Raw genomic sequence first — 8,773 nt, 5'->3', positions numbered from 1 at the left:
GTGGTCAATTGTCTATATGAAACCTATTTCAATTAATCAAGTCATAACAAGTTTGATTGCTTAACACGTTAGAAACATTTAGTCATGTAAATATCAATCTCAATTAATATATATAAACATGGAAAAGTTCGGGTCACTACCGTGATTATATTACAGTAAATCATGCTGAGTTTCTAATGAAATGTGATGATTCACAGACCATACCGTCATCATGTGCCATGTTACATGACTCTTACATTCTACCTAATCTCCAAACATATCTCTCTGATAGTTCTATCTTTTCTCTTGAATTTTGGTAACTTAACCAATCAAGATCGTGCTATTACAATCCCTCTTTTAGAATATTAGTCATGTTCATTTGAAACTTCATACCTACGAATTCTGGACCATTATTCGCTTGACTTAAAGTCGGGAAGAGAAAACAAAAGTATGGAACTCCACGCATTTAACCAAAGAAGATCCTATTTCCTTAATTACCGAAGAATCAAATCTTATTACGAAGATTTTCTCTAAATCCCTTGAATTCCGAAAATCAACCATATCTACGTCAAAAGATTTGACGAAACACTATTTACTCATCTCACTCTTTTGTGATAGCTTCATTCGTACTCTTCGAATAATGGAATTAATTTATCCTTATTACTCAATGGTAATAAAACTCTATTTATCAGTTCATATGATTCATGAAAACATACTTATTGTCAATTATGATGATTCCACTTAAATTTCGGGACGAAATTTCTTTAACGGGTAGGTACTGTGACGACCCGGAAAATTTTGACCAAATTTAAACTTAATCTTTATGTGATCTCGACACGATAAGGAAATGTCTATTAAGCCGAGTCCCAAAATGTTTGAACTATTTTTCATGAATGCATTTGACCCTTCGACTGCTCTCGACGATTCACGAACAATTAACTGTAAATAGATATGTGTGTATGTATATATAAATAATAATTCGAAATATAATTTGAAGTATTATATGTTGTTGTTTTTAAAAGTTAATAAAATAAAAATAGGATATTATAATAATTATTATTTAAAATATATCTCTATGTATAAATAAAGTATATTAAAAATAAATATTAAATGATTGTAATACTCGTTAGATATTTCGATTGATATTAAGTAAGTTAAATTTAAAATTATATGATTTTAAAATAAACGGTGATCAAAAAATGAATTTTATAAATTTTAGGCTTATTAATAATATATTTAGAAGTTGTTTGTTAAATTTTAAAACTTTTTACATTTTACTTGGGGGTTGGGAGTGAATAATTAATGTAATTTTAATTTAATAATTTATGATTGAATTTTACACCATAATGACCAAAATAAATAAATATAGTTAATTTAAAAATATGAGATTTTTCTGAACACTTTTATCCGTCACTGATTTCGCACGATACACACTCCGTGGAAACTGTCGGTAGTAAGAATCCAATATTCATGGCTGCTACTGTTTCTCATGCACGTTCTTTACAATATATTGATTACTTAATTATTATTATATTATTATTAATTTGTTTTTGCTAACTTTCTAATACAACACACATGCATAATATATCTATATACATATAAAACTTGACTCCCACTTCCATAAATGAGGTATTTGTGTTTAAGTTTTGCCTCTTAATAATCAATGTAAAAAATAACCCTTTCCCCCATAATACACATTAATTAAATAATATAAGAATAATATAAGAATTTAATAATATAAGAATAATATAAGAAAATTTGCTACCCGTATTATTTTTATTTACAAAAGGTTGTATTTAAAATTTTTATTTATTGTACGGCCCAAAAATTCAAAGGCCTCCTTCCCCTCCAACCCTGTAAGACTTCCATTAACACCAACATCTCTCAAATTCTTCTGCATGTGTACTTAACCGGAGAAGCCCCATCGAATAGCTCGGCACCCGAAGGGGTTGGGTGTATCATCACCCGCCCAAGTCACCCCTTTGTTCACCCCTTTGATTGGGCCCCCGATTGGTTACCTCGTTGATTCCAAATTGGTTCATAGCCATCGATCATTCCTCCATACCCGGTGTCAATTTTGTCAGGTAACAGCTTGATTTCATGGATGTCTTCATTTTTAATTAATTGTTGTGTTTAATTTACAGTTAATAGAGATAATACCCATTAATTTGTTCTATACCAGTTACTACAATTACTATGGAATTCGATTGGTCACCCCTTTCATCTTCTCTCATAATGGTTGTATGGTAAACCCCTATAAATTGCTGCTCTCACCCATTGTATAATGCATTACTACTAAAAACACATATAACAATTACAATGGCACTTGCAATTCAAGACCACCCAGTCCAACCTAACGAAAGAAGTTATTCATACCTTAATGAATTGCAGGTGGGTCAGGAGGCATAGGTTAGAATCATGATATGCTGCATTTGGGATACCCACAACAAATATGGGGAATACCTTAGTACTGAGTTCATAGCAAGTGATGAGCAGGTTTGATATTTATATATGTGATATTTATTATATATGTAATATCTGCCATGTTTGTTGTTTTCAAACAAGAAACCATGTATAAAGATGTCAAGTTAATTTCTGTACATGTTGTTTATATACATTCCTCATTGTATCCATTTATGTTGTTTAGAATTCAATATATATATATATATATATATATATATGTTTATGTATGTGTCTATAAATGTATCCTTATATTTTAATATATAATGTATGTCATGTTTGCTGTTTTCAAACAAGAAATCATGTTTAAATTGTGTCAACTTTAGGTTTTGAATTTATAATATATAATCCTTTTATGAGTGGTCATGTCACACATGATTGTTGTCTTATTGATTAGGAATTTAGTAACAATACGGTAGCCATACTTACCTTTCCATGCCTGTGTTTTGAATTTATAATATATAATCCTTTTATGAGTGGTCATGTAACACATGAATGTTGTCTTATTGATTAGGGATTTAGTAACAATACGGTACCTATACTTAGCTTTCCATGCCTGTATGTACAGATACCTTACATTGTATGCTTATATATACATAGGGGTTCGGGTGTTTTAGTATATCTTTGTATTCATGAAGGTTTAGCCTGATTAATGTTTTTTCAAAGCGAGTTTGTGAATTCATTCAAGATTTTTTCAAACAAGAAACCATGTTTAAATTGTGTCAATTCTAGGTTTTGACTATATAATATATAATCCTTTTGCTGAGTTATCCTTAAATGCAAACTAAGTGTGTGATGAAAGGCTTGCATGAAAACTGAATTCTGTCAAGAACGTGTTTCATAACGCTGCCTTCTTTAATTGTTGTAGATTGTGCTAAAATCACAATAAACTATGTCTTTGCTTCAAAAACTAATGGTTCAACTCATGAATTGGAATGTGTTAAGTATATGCACACAAACCATGTACAATGATAACATGTTTCTATTCTTTTTCAGGGTAACGTGATTCAGTTGACTGCCAGGAGCACGGTAGCTCAACAAATTCGAGGTTATCCCCAATAAGGACGACTACCGCCTCCTCAGGGATAACAAGGTCCTAATTCAGTTGCAAGGTTCCACCTTCCTCAGGAGAATATCAAGTGATGCGCATGAAGGGTTTGTACGTCATCCGTTTGCATGTATACCTTTTGAAGAGTTGCAGCCAAATGGTGGCCAATTCTTAATAGGTACCGCTGTTTCCAACTACAACTGTAGATTCTTTTTTCCTACGTATTTTGCTTCTGTCCACTGTCTAACGCGTTGAATATATATGTTTTAGATGTTGTGGGGTGTGTTCTGAATGTCGGCTCAGGGACTCCCCAAAAAAGCTGGTCCACAACCCTTGAATTCGAGCTGGTCAATGAGAGGTTGGTTGTTGGGTTTAATTAGTAATACACTCATGTAATGCTTTGGCTCACTGTTTCCTCTAACCCACCCTTTTTTTGGTTTTTGTCTAAGCCGTCGGAGAGTCCGGGTCACATTGTGGGGGAAATTAGGTGACTCTTTCCTTGCTATGAAACCCGCTGCACCTGCACAATACAGCATCATTTTATCCTCAGTCGCTGCTAGAAAGGACTACTATGGTATGGCTTTTTACTCTCCCCTTATGCATTCCCGCTACCACATACCACCCCCTCTAACCGTTGTCCCCCTGCATCTGTAGGCGGCACATCTCTTTCGAGCATGTCAACCACTTTGATAATTGATGACATTGAGATCCAACCTCTGGCTGAATTTATCAAGAAAATCAGGTGCGTACAGGCTTTCAAACCGGGTATATAAAATTTACTTCACACCTTAGTCCCTCCTCACATGTCATGATTTGTTTCATTGCAGCGGCATGCAGTTTCCCGATGACACGGGAGATTTGGCTCTCCAAGGGCAATTCCCGGCCCCAATAGAAAGTTCCATCGCCAACCTCCTGGGACTGGCCCGCAGAGGGAAAAACAATGTGGTGAGTGCATGTACATTGCTTGCGTCATATGTTTTTGCTGCTCCTAATTATGTATAATTAATGAAAACCCTATTTAATGTGCAAACTATTAGGCCGATGTTTTTAAATGCAAAGTGGAACTCACCAACATACGGATAAAAACAGCTGGTATTACAACAGCTGTAGTATTTGCGAGGCCAAGAAGAGCATTTCGAGACAGTATGGCGGATTTTGGTGTGAATCGTGTGACAAAAATGATCCCGAGCCAATTGCGAGGTTCCTTTTTGTCCATTTTCCTATTTGAGTTATTATAGCATGCCAATAAACACTATCTTTGTTAACATATTAGACTGCCAAAAACATGGTCACACAGGTTTCGCATTCAATTTGATGTCCGGGATTCCCGTTGTGGTACTTTTTGATGAAACAGCTAAACCGCTGACTGGGACAACCGCTAAAGCCCTGTTGGCTGGACAAGATGTGGTAAATTTTTTGGATCATAACTTTCAACTGTAACTTAATGATATATCAGCATGTGCACATAACATGCCAGCGGTAATTACTAACATATTTGCATTTACACGCACCTCCAGGCGACCTGCACAACCGTCTTACCAAATGCACTCGCTAATCTGCTTACTACTACCCAAGTTTTGCTGTAAAAGATCAACTCCTACTATGAGCATGGAACATATGAAAGTTTTAATTGCATAAAAGTTTACTTGGATGAAAAGCAGGCTGCATCTGTCCTGTCCGAAAGTTTGGAACCGAATACCTTTTGTACAGCTGCTAAGGGAGGGGCTCCATCAACCATCCCGTCATCCACAACTCCAAAAGGGGTGAAGAGATCAATTGAAATCCATACTCCAGCAAAGGCATTGGAACGACCTAGCCGTCACAAGTAAGAACTAAGTTTGTTCATCATTTGATACATACACTTACGCTTCTTCATTTACATATACTACCATGCTTCCCCTATAGACTACCATTCTGACATCAATTTTTAACGTACACTGTAGGTTTATTGTCACATCGTCTGACTCAGAAGACGACCCACCTGCTGGTGCAGTTAAGGAGATGGATAAGGCTGGGATGAGCAAGGCATGAAACGGGTCTGCGTATTGCAATAAATAACTCCATGTTCTGAGTTATGGTTATGTTATTTATCGTTTTAAACACACGCATTATATTTCGGTTTAAATGCACATTTTCTTTTTTTGGTTTCCCTGTTTGGCCTTATGCTATGGCCTGAAAAATAAGAAACTCATTGTTTTGGTTTTTGAATAAAGTTATGGTGTTTATTATATCTCATTGTTTGAACCCAATTTAATTACATCTCATTATATGCTGGTTGTTAATCTGTGTTATAGAAGTCACCAGGTTCATTAACTAACCAACAAATTTACGCCCCTTTCGTTTGTAATTTTACCCTGCTCCTCACACCCTGTACCCAGGTGCAGGTATCATGTATTGGTTTGCACTCGACTTAATATTTTGGGTCCGAGCGGTTTAAGACGGCAACACTACCCTTTCCATGTTATTGTTGTACCCACCACTTCTCCCCCCTTTCAGCTTAGAAGCAGGCAACCTTTACTTTTTCCCTCATCAACATTTTGGGTCAACAAAAATCATGTTCCAGGTATCATCACTCACCCTTATTTACAATATCTCCATCACATTGCAATAAGTAAGAAATAAATTCCCACCAGCAATGTCTTATGCCACGCAATACGTCTTGGCCGGTGGACTGTTTTATATGTATATAGTTATTAATAGTTATTATTATTAATATTAATATTAATAATATTAATATTAATTAATATTAATATTTTTAATAATATAATAAATTATTTCAACATTTTACAGACCATTCACTTTCTGCATAGTAATTATTATATACTTAATATTAATATTATTAATTATTAATAGTATAATAAATTATTTCGACATATCACAGACCACTCACCTTCTGCATAGTAATTATTATTATTATTATCAATTTATGACTAACCCAATTTCTACTCAATGTTTCCAGGATACTGAAAGGCCTTGGTAAAGGGAAAGGCCTCTACATACATTCATTAACATCTCTATATTAACGTAATTAACGTATTCTCTGCCTCATCATATGCACACATCTCACATGGCATCAAATGCAAATACATCCACCTCGACGGCTGATTTACTAGGTATGTCATGCACCACTCTGATGTTGAACTAAATTTTCTTTTTAAATAAACATACAACTGACCCTCCCTCCCGTCTGATCCGCAGGCCCATTACCAACCCTGGAAAAATTGGACATCGCATCTAATGGTCTTTCAATTTGCTCCTCAAAAAGAACTACCCCGCTTGGGAAAACACAAACGTTATGTGCTCTCAAGTTAACTGACAAATGGGATTTGGAAGCAGGTAATCCAGAGTTACTCACAATGTAACTTATGGCAGATCAGGTTTGGTATTAATACCGACACCTTTCTAACGATACCCGTTTATTTCATAGCAGAGGTCAGTGCAAAGGAAGATTTTGGCCCCTTTCCAGAAATGATGCTCCAATCATTCCACATAGCTTCAATCAACACCACGATCCATGGTCAGCTCCAACGGTTTACTGGGCTGCAATTTGCCGGGCCTGTTATGGGTTCAAATTTCAGTAAGTGCATAGCATTTTAGTTTGCAAATTCAAAAAACACATTGCACCTATAATAATCACAAATAATCATATAAATTATAATATTAAGGATCATCATAATTATAATCAAAAAAATAAACATAATCTCGCTTATTGATCATATAAATTATTAGAAAGATTTAATAAAATTAATAAATTAATAATATTAATAATAATAATTATTAACGACATAATAACAGTAGCAGTTGTGTTTTATCATATAAGTAAAGTGATGGTAATGGTAACTACTGAATTCATTTCAGGAGCCCCAACCACCACATCCAGCGGTCAAATGCAACCGAATGACACAACAGGTCTATCATCCCCACCCACCACATCCAGCGGTCAGATGCAACCGAGCGACCCTACAGGTTTGTCACACCCTACGTGTTATGTCTACGTCACGGTTCAGTCCTAGTTTTCCTAAGATAATTTTTATCCACTCAGGTACGGGTCGGCCACTCTCTCAGCAGCCTAAAAGGTCCGTAACCAAAAAGGCGGCAAATTCCTCAGGTAGTTTACTTGCCTTTTGCAGAGGCTGTAAACCACTGATATTATGAATGTTCCACGTACATCTAGACATAGACATATACTAACAATATGCCCTACTTTTTAGGTGTACCCGTATCTTACCACAGCTACGGATCCCCTTCCTACACGTGTATGTTTTGTCACTCAACAATGTGGTATGAGGAAAGGAGTAACAAACCCAAAAAAACTGCCAGGCCAACATTCTCCCTCTGTTGCCAAAATGGAAAAGTTCTTCTCCCAAAGCTTAAAGAGCCTCCTCTGGTGTTAAAAAGATTGCTCAACTATAGTGACCACTCGACGACCAAATTCAGAGAGCAAATTAGGATCTACAACAGTATGTTTTCATTCACATCTTTTGGGGCCAAGATTGACCACTCGATTAACCGTGGCCGCGATCCTTACACATTTCAGATTAGTGGCCAAACGTACCATAGGATTGGGTCGCTTTTACCGTAGGAAGGGGGACCTCCACGGTATGCACATCTATACTTTTACGACACACAGAATGAAGCACGAAACCGTATGTCTGCTTTTGTGGAGACCGAATCAAGTCAGTCCTTAGAAGAAAACATCACCAACAATCTAATTATTATGTTAAATGAATTCAGTGCGGTTGCGCAGGCCTTTTGCATGGCTCGAGATTGGGCTACTAACAACACGACTTCAAACTTTGAGCTCCACTTGATTGCTAAGGCTATAAATACGCGTCAGTATAATGCCCCTAACGTGGCTGAGGTTGCAGCGTTGATAATAAGTGACTTTGGCCAGTGCACAACTGCTCGGGATATTATTGTCCAAAAAAGAAAAAATTCCCCACCAAAGCGAATATCAAAACTTCACCAACTATACACGGCATTGCAGTATCCTTTGCTATTTCCCTACGGAGAAACAGGGTACCACGAAGAAATAGCATACCATACTAATAGTGGCAGGCGGAAAACTCACCGAGGTTATGTGACAATGCGAGAATTCTATTGTTATCGGATTCAACAACTGGAAAATGAAGGGACAACTATCCTTAGAGGTGGAGGGCTATTCCAACAATATTTAGTAGACGATTACACAGCCATAGAAGAACAGCGACTTAAGTGGCTTAGGAATCACCAAAATGAGCTACGCATCGATCTATACAATAACGTCTGCGACGCTATTACCCAGGG

Source organism: Rutidosis leptorrhynchoides, chromosome 8 (assembly GCF_046630445.1).
Source record: "Rutidosis leptorrhynchoides isolate AG116_Rl617_1_P2 chromosome 8, CSIRO_AGI_Rlap_v1, whole genome shotgun sequence".
Taxonomy (NCBI): domain Eukaryota; kingdom Viridiplantae; phylum Streptophyta; class Magnoliopsida; order Asterales; family Asteraceae; genus Rutidosis; species Rutidosis leptorrhynchoides.
The sequence above is the reverse complement of the archived record's forward strand: the minus strand, read 5'-3'. Positions refer to the sequence as shown.